Source organism: Thalassophryne amazonica, chromosome 8, assembly GCF_902500255.1.
Source record: "Thalassophryne amazonica chromosome 8, fThaAma1.1, whole genome shotgun sequence".
In the NCBI taxonomy this organism is placed as follows: Eukaryota; Metazoa; Chordata; class Actinopteri; order Batrachoidiformes; family Batrachoididae; genus Thalassophryne; species Thalassophryne amazonica.
Window position 1 is genome coordinate 99365373 of NC_047110.1, and position 20689 is coordinate 99386061.

The 20689-nt window shown below is 39.9% G+C and overlaps 1 protein-coding gene across 1 annotated transcript in view; it reads left to right on the plus strand.

The window, feature by feature from the left end:
• tspan9a (tetraspanin 9a) overlaps positions 1–20689 on the plus strand; it is a 782740-nt gene that overhangs the window by 11204 nt on the left and 750847 nt on the right. The gene's annotated exons all lie outside the window — the stretch shown is intronic.

Sequence of the window (20689 nt, forward strand, 5' to 3'; positions counted from 1 at the left end):
AAGCATCACTGGATCTTTTCTAACCACCAAAATACCTTGCTTCTGTTTTCTGCTGAAAATGGTACAATGATCTACTCTTGCATATAGCAATGATGAACATTTTCTGGAAATTAACAAATTTATGGATTTGAAGGAAGCACCACACTATGTATAGAATAGAACGACTATTGTCACTATACGTATGTACAATGACGTTTAAAGCAACTCCTCCTCAGTGCAAATATATAAAACAATTATATATGAAGGGAGATAAAGGCACACAATCTGAGTTGTATATTGCACGTTATTCATTAAATGTTGCACAGTAGTATTGGTCATATGCAGTGAATAATGGATACTGGACAGAGAGCATTAGGGATAGATACAGATATTGTACAGTAATGTATTTCACAGTAGGTGGGTAGAAAGTCTGGGGGGGTACATAGTCTGTGAACATAGATAGAGCTCTACAGGGAGGGTAACGTTAGGATTTTACAGCAGGCCACAGAGCAGGTGATTAGAGACCCTGCAAGGCTTATGACAAATGTGGATGTGGAATCTATTAGCGGGGAAATTAGTGGAGAAAATCCACTATAGTGATCGTGCAGTTTATTTGCCAGGGAGGGAAATTGATGAAGTTGAGACTGTGTCCTGTTTCCGGAGACGTGTCCATAAAAATCATAGAGGGATATGCTTTGCACACTTAATACCCATTACTACATTGGATGATGTTGAAATTGAGGATGGCCCTTTGGCTGTTCCAGCAATATCAAATATTTTGTGTCTGTTACCTACAACCCGCGTGGAATCTCTCAAACCTAAACCTACTTCCAGGCATCTTATATATGCTACTCTGGAACCACCCCTAAATCCAAACAGTCCAACTGTCAGCCCCACTGAGGTCCTTAGTTTGGGTCTCATTAACATAAGATCACTATCCTCAAAATCATTGTTTATTAATGATCTTATTATGGATCATCACTTAAACATGTTTGGGTTATGTGAAACCTGGCTTAAACCCACAGCTGTCCTCCCCTTAAATAAGGCCTGCCCATTGGCGTACACATTTTGTCACGTCCCTTGTGATGCGAAGCAAGGTGGGGGTGTTTCTCTTATTTCTAAATCTAGGTTTAGCTTATTAGCTGTTGGGGGTCACAAATATAACTCATTTGAGCATCTGATTCGCCGCTCTGCCCATGATTCTACGTACTGCAAAGGACAGAAGAATAAAAATCAGCTGTCACTGTATATAGGCCCCCTGGCCCATACTATGAATTCTTAGATGAATTTGGTGCGTTCATCTCTAACTTGTCAACTAGTGCAGATAACATTCTGATTATTGGTAACTTTGACATTCATATAAATAAGCCTTCTGATCCCCTCTGCAAATCATTTATGGAAATTGTGGATGCATTAGGATTTCAGCCATGCGTTCAAGATTCGGCGCACATTAGTGGAAATACCCTGAATTTGGTTCTCGCACGTGTTATTGCTGTCACGTATATTGACATCATGCCTCGTGCATCGATGTTCTGTCATCACTCACTTATTAGGTTTACAGTTTCGCTGCCATGTTTAGTGGAACAACAACCTTATTTATCACTACGGCGACGCATCAACTCTTCAACTATGACTGAACTCAAAGCTAGACTGCCTGATAGCTTAGCTTCATGTTTGGAAAATGCCCAGTCAGTAGACAGTCTTGTGGATAGTTTAAACTCAGTGCCCAAAACTACACTCGACATGATTGCGCCACCTTTATTAAAACCACGCCCCCCCAACCTAAAACACAGTCACATTGGTTCAGTGATTACTTGCGTGACCTCAAGCATAAGGCTAGAGGTTTAGAACAGAAACGGCGTCATTCAAATTAGAAGTATTCTACCTTGCATGGTGTGATGCTATCTTAGACTATAAGCATGCATTACTGGCTACAAAGCAGGGCTATTACTCTGATTTGATCAACAAAAACAAGCATAACTCAAAGTTCTTGTTCGACGTGGTGGCAACACTTATTCATGGACGACCACCTGCAAGTCGCTCTCCTTTTACAGCACAAGATTTGTTGGATTACTTCGAGAAGGAAACAGAAGCCATTAGGTTAAACATATCCCAGCATGCCGCGACCCAGGAACTACACCCTGCTATTGAGGTGGGTGCCATTACTGAGGTATTACCTACATTTGCAGAATTTTATAGTATCTCACTAGGTGTGCTGACGAAACCTGTAATGTCTACAAAAAGCACAACCTGCTTAATTGATCCTATACCAACAAAATTGTTTAAGGACCTGTGGCCCACTCTTGGGCCAACTGTGCTGGAAATGATTAATCTCCCTAGTGTATTGAAAAACTATAAGCTGATATAAAATCTATCATTTTGCTCTAAAATTCTGAAAAAGTGGTTTCACGGCAGCTCATGGACCACCTTACTGTGAATAACTTTTTGAGCCCCTGCAGTCTGCTTTTAGAAAACATCATTCCACAGAGACAGCTCTCACTAAAGTGGTGAATGATCTTCTGCTTGCAGTGGATTCAGACACCACTACGGTTCTGGTGCTGTTAGATCTCAGTGCTGCGTTTGATACCGTGGATCATCATGTTCTACTTGTTAGACTGGAGAATCATTTTGGGATTACTGGGACTGCCCTTGCGTGGTTGACGTCATACCTGACCAGATGTTCTCACTGTTTTGTACAATAACACTACCTCTAACCTTAGTGACATGAAATTTGGGGTTCCACAGGGGCCCGTCTTAGACCCCCTGCTTTTCTATATAGCACCCATTGGGCACATATTGAGGTGTTTTGCGATTACTTTCACTGCTATGCTGATGATACTCAGTTACACATGCCGATAACTGCTGGTAATCTTGTCCACATACAGTCCTTAGAAGATTGCCTTGCACCAGTGAGAAGTTGGATGTCGAGAAACATCCTACTTTTAAACTCTGACAAGACTGAAATGATGGTTCTTGGTCCATTGAGACATCAATTTGACCAGCTAACACTTAGCCTCGGCTCGTCTGTCATACATCACACTGACAAAGTGAGGAACCTTGGGGTAATTTTTGATCCTACCTTGTTCTTTGACCTCCACATTAGAGATATTACGAGGACTGCTTTCTTTCCACCTGCGAATATAGGGAAGATTCATCCCATCCTGTCTATGGCTGATGCTGAGACCCTGATTCATGCATTTGTCTCTTCTAGATTGGACTACCAGAATGTTCTATTTTATGGTTTACCGCAGTCCAGCATTAGGTGTCTCCAATTGGTTCAAAATGCTGCTGCCAGACTTTTGACACGAAGCAGAAAGTTCGACCACAATGAGAAGCTGGATGTCTAGAAACCTCCTACTTTTAAACTCTGACAAGACTGAAATGATGGTTCTTGGTCCAGTGAGACATCGGCATCAATTTGACCAGTTAACTCTTAGATCGTCCTGTTCACACCGTGTGCACGTGTCGGTGACAGTTATACTGAAATTATGAGATGACATAAATTGGTCAAAATTCCTTAAAATGAGAATATATGAATGAACAGAATAAAAATCACACACGTGTTTAAAAAAAACCTGATTTGGAGAAACTCTGCAGTGATGTTCAGAAGCAGAAATCACATAAAGCAGCTGAGAACTCTGAACTTTAACAGGTTGTTATTTTACAAAGATATTTATTTTAGATTACTTAATGTAGTTGTTTAATGTTCAAGCACAAAACCTGACTGAGGAGGAGAAAAAAAGAGGAAATGAACTCTATTCAGCATAAAAATACAAGCTGCTGATTTTTATTCTTCAAAATTATTAGGCTGCAGCTCTGCATTTCATTTATTTCAAAGTAAGTTACCGCTTATTATTTTCAAAAATCACGAGTCAGATCAGTCTGCATTGTTCAGTTTTTCCTGCACGTTTGTGTATTTTTTCCTTCTTTACAAGAGTTTGGTTTTTGTGTTTGTTCTACTAAAAAGTTTTAAAAAACAAGAAAATGTTAACATTTTTTCCTTATAGCAGTTCTTTAATTTCAGAAATGGAACAGAAACAACCATGAAAAAAAAAAAGTAGGGACTCTATGTAAAATGAAGATCAAATAAAAATGTTGTTATATTCCCAGTTTCTCCACTCACACCCACCGAGGCCAAACATTCTTCCAAAGTTGTCTTGGTGGCTTCCCTCACTTGTCTTCTTCCAGCATGGACATTTAGTTTTTGAGAACTACCTACCTGACACAGATTTACCATAAAGTACCACACTGTTTGTATTTCTGAATGATTGATGTAAATAAAGTCTAAGAAATATTCAGTAAGTTGGAAATGTTCATGTATTCCTCTGATATAGGGATGGGTATCGAGAACCGGTTCCTTTCGGGTATCGTTAAGAAATGATTCGATCCACCGACATCAATAAGCTTTGTGCTTAACGATTCTGTTATTGGTCCTTCAGAGTGGCCGTTGTTTTGGCGGGTGTTTGTCAGGAAAATGATCAGTTCTCTACATTGATTACAGACCCTGCAGCGGGTCCTTAATCAACTTTTCTGCAGCGCGGCTTTGCTTTGAACCTTGAACCAATCGAAGCGTGGTTCGCAGATTGAAGCAATGCTTCGGTCGATTGCTTCGTTTCTTTCTTTCGCTTAATTTCCCCCCGCTAAAACCCTAAAGAGCATACGTCTGTGAGTATTATTTACCTTTTCTATGTTAAACCGACCTGTTATGGTCTTCTGAAACAGTTGATAGATGTATTTTATAACTTAAAAACAGGAGCGATGCCAACGCGTTAGCATGTCTATGGTATTTTCAATGTTAAAAGTTAGCATTTAGCAATTGCAGCCGTCATCACGTTCGGGTGCATTTGTTTTCAAATTGTAATATTCCTTAAATTTATTTTTGCTTATATATATTAATAATCTAATGATTATTATATACAATTTTAGAGAAAGAGACTAAAAGAACCTGAATAGAAACACAACAGAAAATATATAATAGCAATTAACAATGAACATAAATAAATAAATACATACAGAAATAAATGTTTCCTGTGAACACCTAGTGACTCTCACACCTCCATTTCATCCCTGTCTTATTTAAGTTTAATGACAATTTGTTTCGGTCAAACCATATTTTCAATTTGTTAATTTCTTCAGTGATTTCCTCCAGAACTATCTGCCAAATTAGAAAACTGCTGCATCCTAGTAAGAGCAGAATACTACTGGAATGAATCCGAATAAGGAAAGTTGTATTTTTTTTTTTTTCTCACCTAAATGGATGCTGCACTCACTCCAGTTTATTGTCTGGAATAGTCCCAGATTACATTTCAGAGCTTCTAGAATTCAAACATTTTCGTGCAGGTGGTGTTGGGGGGTAATTTTGGGTTTCAGCTTTTTTTGTTTTTCATCACTTTCATCCCTGAATATGAGTTGTGATTCACTTTTGTGCGGATTAAAGTTACTAACTGGGACTCCTGTCTCGTTGCGAGAAAGAAACGAGAATCATCCTCCGTTCTGGTCACACAGCTCCAAACGTTGCGCGGCTCTCTGACCAGTCAAGATAGAATGATAGAATTAAGTCTGAATTAATAACTTCAAAGCGAAACACAGTTTTGTGTATTTTTATTTATGTCCAGAGATCAAGGATACAGTGACTAATCTCATATTTATTTACTTTAAGACTCAAGGAAATACATAGAAAACCTGTAAAGCCTACTTTTAGTACAAAATTCACGAGGTATCGATAAGGGAATCGATAAGGAATCGGATCGATAAGCAGAATCGATAATGGCATCAATATCGATAAAACCTTATCAATACCCATCCCTACTCTGATATTTCCCAAGAAAACTGGCTGTAAATATTATTAGCTAATTCTTCCATTAACAATAAACTGCCCTGTCCCAAACTTTTTTTCTTGGAAAATGCTGCAGGCCTCAATTGTAGGAATGGGTGATGGTCTAGTGGTTAAGGTGTTGGGCTTAAGTCTAGAAGATCATGGGTTCAAATCCCCGCCTGACTGGAAAATCATTAAGGGCCCTAGGGCAAGGCCTTTAATCCCCTATTGCTCCCGGTGTGTAGTGAGCGCCTTGTATGGCAGCACCCTGACATCGGGGTGAATGTGAGGCATTTTTATAAAGCGCTTTGAGCATCTGATACAGATATAAATGCAAACATAAATGCAGTCCATTTCATTACGTGTCCATCACCACCACATTTTGAAAAATTATAAGACCACAGGTCATGCATTATTTATGTTTTGTGTCTTTTAGTGACTTTTTTTTTATTTTTATTTTTTTAATTTGGATTAATGCAATAAGTGCCCCCCTGTATTACCACAGATGAACTTTTTTTGTTGCCACATCTTCTGAAATAAAACTGCAAAATTTTACCACCCACACAGGAGAGTGACAGTATTAACTTTTTCATGAAGTGATATGTCACAGCAAAGTAGATGCGATAAATATTTAATCTGAATCTCAGTCCCAGAAAATGTTGAAATGTAATGATTTTTCTATTTCAGCTGCAATTCTTATGTTGGAATATTAAAGTTAAAGTACTTACAAACAAAAGACAGGTTTTTATTAAGTGACAAGTCAGAGCAAAGTACATGTGATAAATATTTAATTTGAATCTCACTCACGGGTTGTCTGGATAATCAGCTTTTCCTATAGGACAAGTAAACTACCAGGGTTACTTGTCCTGTGGACAAGTACACTAAAAAGCTTAATGTCAATGCCTGAAAATGTGAAATCATTTTTTAAGAGGTGATTTATCATCTTTGGTCTGACAGTAAACCAGCACTTTGTAGGACTCTCTGGGAAAATCTACATTCAATTTTGAGTTTTTACTTTTTAAATTCAAAGAAAAATGCTCTACATCGCCATCTAGTTGCGCGGTGCCACCAGATTTGGCACTGCAACACTAACGGAGGTCATGCATGATAAATGGTCAAACTCAAAGCCATGAAAATTACAAACAGAGCAACTAATTTTAATGTTTCCAGTCCAATTAGAGAACATTTTGACACAAATCTGTCTTTTCTACATCAAAAATCCAGAGACAAGGTTGTTCGGGCAATTTTGCATACAGTTGGATGCAAAAGTTTGGGCACCCGTGATAATTTTCATGATTTTCCTTTATAAATCATTGTTTGTCTGGATCAGAAATTTCAGCTAAATATATCATATAGTAGACAAACACACTGATATTTGAGACGTGAAATGAAGTTTCTACTATTAACAGAAAGTGTGCAATAATTATTTAAATAAAATTAGGCAGGTACATAAATTTGGGCACCCTTGTCATTTTATTGATTTGAATACATTTATTACTATTTATTGGAACACATAATTGCTTTGGTAAGCACATTGACCCATGACCTCCTTACACAGGTGAATCCAAACATGAGAAATGGTATTTAAGGTGGCCATTTGCAAATGTTTTCCCTCTTTGCATCTCTTCTAAAGCATGGCAACATGGGAGCCTCTAAACAACTCTCAAATGACCTGAAAACATAGATTGTTCAACATCACCGTTTAGGGGAAGAATACAAAAAGCTATCTCAGAGATTTTAGCTGTCAGTTTCCACTGTGAGGAACGTAGTGAGGAAATGGAAGACTGCAGGCACAGTACTAGTTACGGCCCGAAATGGCAGGCCAAGAAAAATCTCAGATAAGCTGAAGCGAAGGATGGTGAGAACAGTCAAAATCAACCCACAGACCTGCTCCAAAGACCTACAACATGATCTTGCTGTAGATGGTGTCTCTATGCATCGTTCGACTATACAGTGCACTTTGCACAAAGAGATGATGTATGATGCTGTAATGCAGAGGAAGCCTTTTCTGCGTATACGCCACAAACAGAGCCACTTGAGGTATGCTAAAGCACATTTGGACAAGCCAGCTTCCTTTTGGAATAAGGTGCTGTGGACTGATGAAACTAAAATTGAGTTATTTGGACATAAACAAGGGGTGGTATGCATGGCTGAAAAAGAACACAACATTCTAAGAAAAACACTTGCTATCTATAGTAAAATTTGGAGGTGGTTCCATCATGCTGTGGTGCCAGTGCACGTACTGGGAATCTTGTTAAAGTTGAGGGTCACATGGATTCCAGTCGGCATCATCAGATTCTTGAGAACAATGTTCAAGAATCAGTGACAAAGTGGAAGTTGCGCCGGGGCTGGATCTTTGGTGTGATTTTAAGCGGGCTGTCCATGCTCGGAAACCAACAAACCTGATGTGTTTTGTAAAGAAGAATGGTCCAAAATACCTTCAACCAGACTCCAGACTCTCATTGGAAGATATAGGAAGCATTTAGAGGCTGTTATTTCTGCAAAAGGAGGATCTACTAAATATTGATGTATTTTTTTTTTCTGTTGGGGTGCCCAAATTTATGCATCTGCCTAATGTTGTTTAAAGAATTATTGCACAATTTCTGTAAATCCTATAAACTTCACTTCTCGAATATCATTGTGTCTGCTATATGATATATTTGACTGAAATTGCTGTTCCAAACAACCAGTGATTTATAAAGGAAAATCATGGAAATCGTCAGGGGTGCCCAAGCTTTTACATACAACTGTATTTCCCAATACTGAGAAAATATTTTGCAAGTGCAAAGGTGTGTGGCCTGCACCATTAGAATGGGTTCACTCCACGATTGCAACGGTATATTTTCCTATGGTTGACCTCATGAGACAAAAGGTATTATTGTTAACACATTTTTATTAATTATAGCCCCACCTAGCTTTTGTCACCAGCCATTTTTTGTATACGGTGAGTCTTTTCTCACATCTCCCAACCCAGTAAATTTCACATTTCAGCTCCGCCTGATTTAAGGTGCCCAATCAATTTTTGTGCCTCGGAAAAAAAACCCCCAAACAAAATCCAGCACAAAAACAATTGGTTCCTACGACCAGCAAAACAAGTAGATAAAACAAAGAACAACAAACGAAACACTGACCCAAGATCGTTAATGTGTGGTCAGCTTAATTTAATTTGTTAATATACATTCATTCCTGTATTTAAGGCTTGCACCAGTTTTCAAGGAGCAGAAGAGGAGAGAAAAAAAAAACACGGCTTTTCCCCTGATTTGGGGTTGTAAGTAAAGATGTAGTGCTGTAGTTGTGTTCTGTACAAAGAATGAAGCAACGCTCCCTCTGTGTGTTATAAATTTGAGCGTTTCTGTACCTTGTTTACCAAGCTGCACCAGTCCCACCCTATATAACCATTGTCTACCCTCACTTTTATAAGTGACATTAGTAATCACTGCGTAACTGTGCATTCAAAAAATTCATCCAGAGGCTTTTAAAAAACACCGTTCACCAAGAATGTGATTGGAATAGAAACAACATATGCCCATCTTTTAAGCTTAATTTAAAATAACACAGACGTCCACACAACCCTGTTGAAAGGATTTTGTATGACTGTAGCTGCAACAAGCACTTCTTCTTTCTCCCTCAACATATGTGTGGTTTGATGTTGCATAACATACATTTAAAATTAAGCTGTGTCTGTTGCTGTTGTAGTTGGCAAAATCAACAGCCTGGATAATTACCAGCCTTTAGTTCTGGCCAGTATTTTATCCAAGGCTTTCGAGAGGATTATACTGAATAATAGTTTGTCTTGACCTCTGATAACCAGTTTGGGTTTAAGGCTTAACAGAAGATCAGATATATTTTGGCCTTAATGGAGATTTTAGACCTATATAACAGGCATAATTCTGCAATTTTTCTGTGTTTTATTGATGCCTCTAAAGCCTTTCATTGTATAAATTATGACAAATTATTTTACAAGTTACACATCAGAGGGGTTCTCTTTAGTGAGACTCCTGGTTTTGTGGTATGCACATCAGTCAGTGTATGTTAAATGGGGTAAATACATGTCTACTCCATTCAGTGTGTCTCTCTTTTTTTTAAATATTTATATGAATGATTTGTCAAAGCTGTCAAACAGCTGTAAGGTTGGTAAAACCATCATCAATCAGCTGATGTACAGATGTTCAGAAGATTTAGTGATTTTTTTTTTTCTGCCCATATAATGATTGCTCGAAAGGAGGACAGAAAATTGCTATTTCCTGTTTTCTCTCTGTCTGGTACCACCCTGAAAATATGTGACAACGTTAAAAATTTAGGACATTATATACCCGATTGCCTGTCTGTGATGGGGGCATCGTAGACAGTACTCTATGATGTATGCACAAGCTAATATGCTGAATATATGAAGACCACACTTTTTCAAGCTTCTTACACCCCAGTGTATGGTGCCCACTTATGGCGGCATTGCAGAAAAGGCAGTATGGGAAAAATTTAATGTCGCATATAATGATGGCTTGACATTGCTGCTTAAAGTGTCGTGTTGGAGCTGTACATCTTTGTATGTGTTGGTTTACCCACTTGTCCTGCTGTACTCAGGAATCTCATATATAGTTGTATATGTAGACTATCTGAGTCATCCACCAACACAACGGCAACACTAATAAACCCCACAATGAGTGCGGTCAGGTTCAACATGACATAGAGCCATTGACGTGTTAATCTAATGTATTTGAACTTTTTATGTGTCGACGCGGGTTGAGGAGCGGACCTGCGTCTGACGGAACCCAGCGCCAAAACAACCAGAAAGCGGTTCCAAAAACAAAACAATTTATTTTCCCCCTTCTGTGCAATACAAAGTGTACAAACATAAAAATGCGTCTGTCTGGCGGAGTGAAGGACGGCACGCTCTCCAGTGCCCAAAAGGATCGAAGCCCGGCGCTTCTGGACCCACGTTCACCGTCAAACACCCCCCAGGTGGACACGACAAACCGACTCTGCGAAGGATAGAAAAGGTGAGGTAAGTCAGCAGCTACAACTAATATCCTTCAAAGGCACACACTATCAGCAACACATTCAGGTCTGAATTTAAGCTTTATGTAAATGAGCAGCTTCTCACAACAGGTGGAGGATCATCAGTCCGCACGCCATGGCAGTGAGAAGCGAGCTGCACAATTCTCATCAATATTCACATATACTGCGTAACAAAATACCAAGTTACTGTTAACAATTATTCAGACAATCAATCACATCTGATGTGTGCTGACAGCATGTGTCCCTCACCCGTCGTCCTCCACAGGCACGATGTGTCAAACCCAGGCGTGGTCCTCAGTGTCTCACAAATGAACATCACAAGGTCGAGTTCCCAGCAATTCTGCTTGAATCACACATGGCTTAAATGCAGAACGCCATCTCATTATCTGCTTCAGCTGAAAGTCTTTAAGGTTGCATGTGAGCACCATCCACAGGTGCTGCACATCACGTTGATGAGGGTGAAGGACTCTTCTGCCAGCACCTTCTCCACAGACAATAAATCAGTTTGCATACCACCTGGAGAGCAAAGAAAAGAAAAGAACACCCAAATGTCCAGCCAAACCCCCCAACACACAACACTTTTGGCTGTTATGGGTTTCTGACTGTTTGTCTCTTGTATTTTTACTTTTGTGCTACAGACCATTCATTTGTGTCCTGAATTGATTGAGTTGAGATGAGTTTCTTGTATTTACAAAGTATCGAGCTGGTGTCCACCAAGGACATGCAGCTTGTGTTGTGGGTGGTGTATAAGATATACGTATATTTTGAACGATCCTGCCACTGTGACATGATTGTACAAAAAACTAGAACTGACATAAAATGGTATCTGGGGTCCACAAATGAATTAAAATGATTGAATTCTTGACATCATTTAACCATTGACATAGAGAGCCGACAGTCAGTGATAACATGCTATATGTTCTCATTCATGCTTATAGTCAAGTCTGCACTTTGTGCAGTGCAGGTCATATAACTCAGTCATGCCTACACTCTCAGCACACATTTTGTTCCTATATTTTGACTTTGCACTCTGATAGCTAAGGAAAAAGGATCTTGCTTACTTTGCAAACTTCTTTTACCACAAGTCTTTTCATGCCAGAATATTTGTGGTCTGCAGGAAGGGCACATCCTGTCTTACATTAATGGTCTCTGACAGACTTTATCTTTTGTTTTCTCTGTTGTTTACAGTGTGCGTACAGCTTGTTAAGATGTGTCACTGTGAATACATTTCCCCGTGGAGTAGTTCATCTTTAACGGTTTGTTAGGACAGGAGAAAATAATGACAGTTGCAGAGGTTTTTGTGTAGTTAAAGCTGTAAAACTACATATTGTATCAGTGTTAATCACACTGCGGTAATGTCACCTGTCCAGTGTAATGTGTGTGCGTTAAGGTCTGGACTGCCGCTGCTTTCTTACATATCCGTGTCATGGGCTGCTGTTTGGTTTCCGTTCTCATTTCGATTTGTAAGGACAGATTTGTTGACTTTAACCAGGAGAGCTTCCTGTCTTGGTGGCCTGTGTAATGAAAGCCTTTGTCTGTAATTGTGGGCTGTGTGGTGATTTTTTTTTTTTGTGCTTGCTGTTATCTGAGAGCTACAGAACTCAACATGCTTCCATTGTGAAGAAAAAAAAAATACAAAACCTACTTAAGCAAGCTGGTATGCAGAGAACTGCACCGTGTGCATTCCACCTGAAGAATGCAGCATACTTATTCACCAGTTTGATAAATGCCATAAACGGAACAGTAATTAAATGCATGAAATAGATTTTTATTTTGTATTAAATATCAGTGTGTGAACACATTCAGTTATGTGGCAGACTTTGTGTGTAAGGAAGTACAAGATCCATACCTGCAAGTGTGTGATTGGATTTCATTTTGCGCTTTCATTGTTGTTTTGCCTATTGTCATTTACATATTGCTGTCAACATCACGTTACCACCAGCTATCATTTGCGCAGTTACTTTTAGTAAATCACCCATAAAATTGTTTCTTCCCCAGTGCGCAAACGTTTGGGTTGCCTACCCAATTTATTGCTCGTTATCTGAGATCTTTGTAAATCAGACCCAAAATATGCAAAAGTTTCACCTTGAAAAGAAATGTTGTTCAGTGTATTTGTAGTAGTGGCCAGCAGATGGTGGAGTGCAGTGAATAAACCTCACTTCCTGCTATTTATTAATTAATTTTAATTACATTTTAGAATTACTAAATGTTTTTGACATTGGTTTTGGAAAAATGCCACTTGTGTTGTATTGATGTGTCTGAAAGTAAAGTGGATGTAATATTGTATGTAATTGTACTGTATACTGTTTATTTACTGTATTCCCCGTAGGAGCTGTCAGGGTGATGTAACGGAAATAGTTGCTACCTCAGAGATGGCTACAAACAAATGTACTGGTAAAGTACAGCTTACATTTGTCTGCTGTTATATAGTCATGTGGGTTGAATCAGCTCCTTGAAACCATCATAACTTAAGGTGGTAACTTACTTAAACATCGTAACTTTCATCCATCATGCTCGCTTGTACGTGAGCTGTTAGTGTCTCTATGTAGCGTAGACTCCTCAGAAAAGAAGCTAACAGGTGCTATCTTGCCAAATTTGTTTGTAGCCCTCCAACGCTTGTTGGTACCATGTGAGGTGATATTACGGTGGAAATACTGGCTTGCCTGTCAGCCTGAATTCCTATCGCCTAGCAAAAATGATTCCAAAATAGTTGTTGGACCTTGAGTGTGTAGATTGTTGTATTTCATTTAAAGATAGAGAATTTTGTTTCTAAACAGTTGCAGAGTAAATTGTCAGGTGCCTGCAAGGTGTACATCCCCTTTGAAAATATATGGAAACAAGTGGCAATATCAATATGAAGGTACCTGATGTAGTTGCTTATCTGATTTATGTGAATGTACTATGTAAAAGTACAATCCCAAATCAGAAAAAGTTTGGACAGGATCGAAAATGCCCCCCCCACACACACACACCAAAAAAATCATATTTAATTAGTATTTTTAAAAATGATTTGTGACTTCTGTTTCATGTTTTTGTGGTCAGCCTGATTTCACAGATACAATGCTTGTTGTGGATATGCTTTTGGACAGATTCATAAAAAGATAAAAGCAAAAGATTTCAAAGACAATGCTGTGGTTTTTATGCATTCGGCACAAACATGTCAGCATACGAGGTCTATTAGAAAAGTATCCGACCTTATTATTTTTTTCAAAAACCATATGGATTTGAATCACGTGTGATTGCGTCAGACAAGCTTGAACCCTCGTGTGCATGCGTGAGTTTTTCCACGCCTGTCGGTTGCGTCATTCGCCTGTGAGCAGGCTTTGAGTGAGGAGTGGTCCAGCCCCCTCATCGGATTTTCATTGTCAGGAAATGGCGGAATGATTTGGGCTTTTTTTTTATCACAGTTTTTTCAGAAACTGTTAGAGACTGGCAGCTGGAAACCATTAGAAAAATTTATTTGGCTTTCGGTGAAAATGTTACAGGCTTGGTAGAGAATAAGGAGGGTTACTGTCGCTTTAAGGACGGCCCCCAGCAGCTCTGGGGTGCATGCCGCACTCCGAAGCCGCCATCGACAGCCTGAACGACCATTTCATTTCTAAACGGATGGCTTTATGGATCCGTGACCATCGTGTACCATTTCTCTGGTTATCACAAGAGCTGGACGTCAACCATTTTCCGGCAGATTTCACTTTTAACAAGAGATTTTGTCATGGAAAGCCGAGTGGAGGCTTCGCGCGTCACGATGGATTCACTACTGGAGCGAGACAAAACCACCTCCGTTTTGGTCTCAGGACGGCTTTGAGATGGCGTTCAGACAGCTGTCGGTGGTTTTTCCATCGAGTGATTATCCGAGAAATTGTGGATGTGCCTGGATATGCCAGAACATGTCCCGTGAGGCTTCATCATGGCGTTGATGTGCGCCATGCAGCACCGCCGCGACGCACGAAGCCTCCGCTCCTCTTTCCATGACAAAAACTCCTGTAACAGTGGAATGTGCTGTTCATTTCCAAACTGGATGCTGTGTTTTATCCGGGACGTCTTACTAGCACAGGAATTGTGAAAAGATGTGGACATCAGCACTTTTTCGGCACATTGAGACAGACGTGCGGAGGAATTCCGTGCGTCGCGGCGGTGCCGCATGGCGCACAGCAATGCCGTGATGAAGCATCACGGGACATGTTCTGGCATGTCCAGGCACATCCACAATTTCTTGGATAATCACTCGATGGAAAAACCACCGACAGCTGTCTGAACGCCATCTCAAAGCCGTCCTGTGAGACCAAAACGGAGGTGGTTTTGTCTCGCTCCAGTAGCGAATCCATCGTGACGCGTGAAGCCTCCGCTCGGCTTTCCATGACAAAATCTCTTGTTAAAAGTGAAATCTGCCGGAAAATGGTTGATGTCCAGCTCTTGTGATAACCAGAGAAATGGCACACGATGGTCATGGATCCATACAGCCATCCGTTTAGAAATGAAATGGTCGTTCAGCCTGTCGATGGCGGCTTCGGAGCGTGGTGCGCCCCACAGCCACTGGGGGCCGTCCTTAAAGCGACAGTAACACTCCTTATTCTCTACCAAGCCCGTAACATTTTCACCCAAAGCCAGATAAATTTTTCTAATGGTTTCCAGCTGCCAGTCTCTAACAGTTTCTGAAAAAATTCTGATGGAAAAAAGCCCAAATCATTCCTCCATTTCCTGACAATGAAAATCCGACGAAGGGGTGGACCACTCCTCACTCAAAGCCTGCTCACAGGCGAATGATGCAACCGACAGGCGTGGAAAAACTCACGCATGCACACGAGGGTTCAAGCTTGTCTGACGCAATCACACGTGATTCAAATCCATATGGTTTTTGAAAAAAAAAAAAAAAAAGGTTGGATACTTTTCTAATAGACCTCGTATGTTTGTATTCCATGAATTGAAATGGGTTAATATTTGTACCTGTGAGGCTGCAAATGGTTTTCAATAGCTCTTTCCATTTTTTGCTTGAGTGTGAGTTACCCATTGGAGTAAACGTTTTCTGATTGTCTCATCAGATTAAGTTGAAATGTAATTTGTGATTTCCGAGTTGGAGAACAAACTAAGACCTACTCATTTCTCTTCGCCACACCTTTTTTTTATGTAAATGTTGCAGTAATGGACCATAAAATCTGTTTTCTGTGTTCATTTGTCATTTTATTATTTAGATTATTTTATGCTTCATGCAGTCTAATCTTTTTATTGAGCTCATCAAGGGAGAAAATAAAGGCAGCATCTGGATTTAATTTATTTGGCGTGCACATCAAATGACATACGTTCCTGGAGATATGGCCCATTTCACCCCATATATATATATCATATCAGCCTTAGCGGTAACAAGTGGTGTAAATCATATTGTATGACTGTTATTGTTAAGTTGAGGGTGACGGCACAGACAAGAATGATGGATCGTGTTGCTATAGATATACTTTACATTTGATTGGACAGTGTTGATTATAACGCTATGATATGACAGACAAAAACCATTAATGAGGCATACAATACGAACACATCTGTCCTTAGGATACTTTAAATGTGGAAATGGTTTCAGTTTCATTTGCTTGCCAGTAAAAGTTTGATTGGTCAGATATTTGACTCTTGAAACAGTCATTTTTTAACAGTCTGTAGAGAAATATAGAATAGCAACAGATGTATGTACACCCCTGTGGAATATCAAATGAATGTGTTGAGTGATATTAAAATGGTTTCACCTGTCAGTAATTGCATGATGTCTAAGTTGTCAAGTGGAGTGTTTCCTCTTGTGAAAATCAAACACAAATATTTTTTAAAAGACAATATTGGAAATACAAGTTCCAGAGTAGAACAACAAAATCAATACAAGTACCTGTATGTGTAATGCTGCATTCACATGTTGGCGGTAGAAAAACAGTCATGCCGCTCGCTATAGCAGAATTCTTGTCTGCAGTGGCAGACTGTAGGTGACAACATGTGGTGTGGTCATTTTTCAGGATTAACGACACATACAGGAATTTATGTAATTGAAAGATAAACAGAGGTTTAATATTTTGCACAGCGCCATATTAAAACAGGAAGTGCTTGCTCTGCTGGTAGCTTAACAAGTTAAATTTTTTTTAAAGGTTATAAATTCCTTTTACCTAACTACTCTCTGCACTTAAACAAGCCATCTGTCACGGTCCCTCTTTTCTCTTTGTTAAAGATAAAACATCTGGTTTGTCCTTGTTGCTGTGGCAAAGGGTAAAAGTTGAAAACTAGCATGGTGTCAAATCACTGCAAAAATAGCCTTTGTTCCACAGAAGATTGTTTCTGTAAGAGAATATCAGAATCAAAGATTTCTGGATGCATTGAAGTGATTGTTAACATCCAAAATAGTGCATATTTGTCTGTATTTTTGTTGCCATTATTAAGATAATATTTCTGGTATGGCGGAGGTTCTCATTAGTCTTGTGACCCGCCAGGCTTATAATACTATAGGTCAAACACCGCAGGAACTTTCTACTTTGGAAGCAAGCACACTCACAGCTTGGACACCACACTGCCCACGTAATGTCTCCTGGACTTTATTTAAATAAGTCAGCAGTAAATATAGGTGTGATGTTTGAGTCTACCAGGGCTGCCCCTTGTCACAAACCGGTTTGTGATGTTCATGGACAGGGTTTCAAGCTTCAGTAAGGAACTGCATGGTATCCAGTTTGGTGAGCTCAGAGTTCCTTTTTGCAGACAATGTCATATTTGCTTCATCAGACATTGACCTCTGATGTGCACTGAGCAGGTTTGAGGCCAAATGTGAAGCGACAGTGATGAGAATCAGTACCTCCAAATCTGAGACTATGGTCCTCTGTTGGAAAAGGGTGGATTATCCCCTCTGGGTCAGGGGAAAGTTTTTGCCCCAACTGGAAAAGTTTAGGTATCTCTGGGTCTTGTTCACAAGTGGGGGTATGTTGCAGTGTGAGATTGATAGACTGATTGGGGCTGTGTCTGATGTTTTATGGACGCTGTACTGGACTGTCGTGGTGAAGAAGGAGCTGAGCCAGAAGGCGAGACTCTGACTTTACGAGTCAGTTTTACTCTCCTATGGTCATGAACCTGTGGTCATGAACTTTGGGTAATCACTGATAGAGTAAGGTTGCAGATACAAGAAGGAATGAGATTCCGCCACTGGGTATATGGGCTTACACTGTGGGACAGGGTGAGAAGCTCGACTATCTGGGACAAACTTGGAGTACAGCTGATGCTGAGGTATTTTGCACATCTTGTGAGGATGCCCCCGGTTGTCTCCCTCGGAAGGTCTTCCATTCATGTCCAACTGGGAGGAGACCCCAGGGAAGACCCAGCACATGCTGGAGGAATTATGTTTCACAGCTGGCTTGGAAAAGCATCAGGATTATCTGGGAAGAGTTAGAGGACTTGGCAGAGGAGAGGGAAGTGTGGGATCAGCTGCTGGGTCATCTACCACCTTGACCCAAACCCAGATAAATGGCAGAAAATAAATGACTGAATGAATGACAGTAAAGAGAAACAAGGTTCTATGGTAATTTTGGTTGGGGCATGCTGTCCTTTAAAGCAAAGAGACACTAAACAAAGAAGACTAGTGAGGGAAGCCTCCAAGACAGATGCTGCCTTTAAAGTTGGATGCATTGAAATTTGTTGCTTTACCAGTTACAACCTCACGAGTTACAACATTTTAAAACAAAAACTGCCGAAAGCTTGGCTCGTCTCTCCCTTCATCAGTCGATATTTCACACTCCTTATTGTAAACGAAGCTCTTCTTTGTCTCTGATCTTGCACAGGGTTGTCCTCATTTGTGTTGTTTACTGTTCTAATATCTCTGACTGTAGCCTGTCCAGGAATGGGTGGACCACGTTATAGTACTCAGCCGTTATATTTAACAGACGTCTCCAGTGGCTATAAACAGGACTTCAGTCATGGAATTTTTGACAAATGATGTCCATACAAAAGTCTCAGCTTACAGCATTTTAATCACTGTATAAACTGAGACAATTTATTCAATGATTCTGATGGTGTGCTTTGGGGAAAGTGGGATCAAGCTTAGCTCAGCTGTTAGCAGTTAAAGGCTTTTCACATTTAAATGAGTTTGTGCTTGATGTTTGACATGTTCTATTGTTTGTTTGTCACAGTTCTTTGAAATGTGTCCTTCCTCCCACGTAATAGAATGAATGAGCAGTCAAAAGCATCTGTTGTAAGGAAACAGGTGCATGTGAGCGAGTTCAGGTAATAATTCACTGCACAGACAGATCGTTGTCGTGCATATCAACGTTTTCAGACAGCAGTAGGCCCGCCGGCATCGACTTCAGCACACCTTCCTGAAAATACACTTATTCATGCACGCCTCTCATTATGTGGAACCCAGTTTTTGTCACCTTCACTGGGATCTGTCCATCAGAGGCAAATCCAGCCAGCACATTAAGCTTGCAGGGAAAAGCTGTTTGAGATTTTGAAAGTAGTTATTCAGCAATAACTTTGTGCATTTTGGGTTCACGTACCAGCTTCAAGAGCCTGACGGTGTATGTTTTAATGACCTTTTGGATCAAGATGTTTCTTCACACTAATTTCATGAAAGTATGACAGTTTATCATGATGGCGCTTTCATGACCACAACTGAAATGATTGGTTAGATGGTTAATCTGCAGGAAAAACAAAAAAGACACTTCTGATAATCCATTAATCATTTGTCTTTTGCAAGATTTTGCCTTAGTGAGTGTTTCTCTTCTTAAAAAAAAAAAATTGCAACAGCAATGTGTTGCTATCCTTTGATTCAAGTACTTAATTCCTGTGTCAATCAAATGATTTATTTGAAGTACCAACATTTTTATTTCATTCATTTATTCCCTTGTTATTTCAGCAAACATTTAATGCATCAGGTTTTGCTTTGCAAAGCACTGAGTGTTAACAGTCTAAAGAAATCAATAGCAGATTGGCCGCGCCGAGACGTTTGTTGGTGTTACACTGTGGTCGCCCCTGCTGTCATGTCTGCTCGCCTAAATGCTTGTGGGGACAATAAAAAGGTCTTGAAGGAGCAGTTGGTTTGGAGCTTTGATCTTGCTGTGATTAGTTGTGCACACGGGAGCCTCGTGGAGAAGGCAGCACCAGCATTCCAAGTTCTGCTTCGTGCCAAAGCTGGTATCAAAAGCACCTTTGTGTCTGGAGCTGGCATCTCACAAACCCGATCCTCTCTGCATTCGCTTTTTACTAGTCACTTTATTGGTGACATTTTTAATTAGCTGCCCTACCAAAGGCAGAGCAGGTCTGTGAATTACTTTACTCTGTGTGTGTGCAATATCTTGAAAAAGACTTTGTGTATCGAAGTGAAACTTTGTACACAAGTTCATCTCAGTAAGACCTTCAACAAAGTCGATGTGGTGTCCATTTTAATTCTATTTGTGGCCACCAGTGGATTAACACTGAAACCTTATGGGCAAGCCATCTTGAAAAATCTTCATGTAGCTTGGTGAAATTTAAGGTCACCTCACTAAGACCTCAGGCAAGTTTGATGGGGGACACATTTAAATTGTCATTGTGGCCTCCAAGTGGTCAAATCTAAAAAAATTGTGTATGTAATATCTTGACAAAGACTTAATGTATCAAGGTGAAACTTGTTACACAAACTCCTCTCACTGACACCTCAGAAAAGGGTGATGTTGGGCCTGTTTTAATTCTAATTGTAGCCACCAGGGGGCTGAGTCCATTTCAAACTCAATGTCTTGACAAGAACTTCATGTATCAAAGCAAAATTGGTAGATAAGATCAACTCGCTAATGCATTGTCCACATGGAAATGGAACTTTCTCTGTGCTATCCTTTTCTTTGATATTTTCACTGTTCCAGGAAATATACATACATACATACATACATACACACA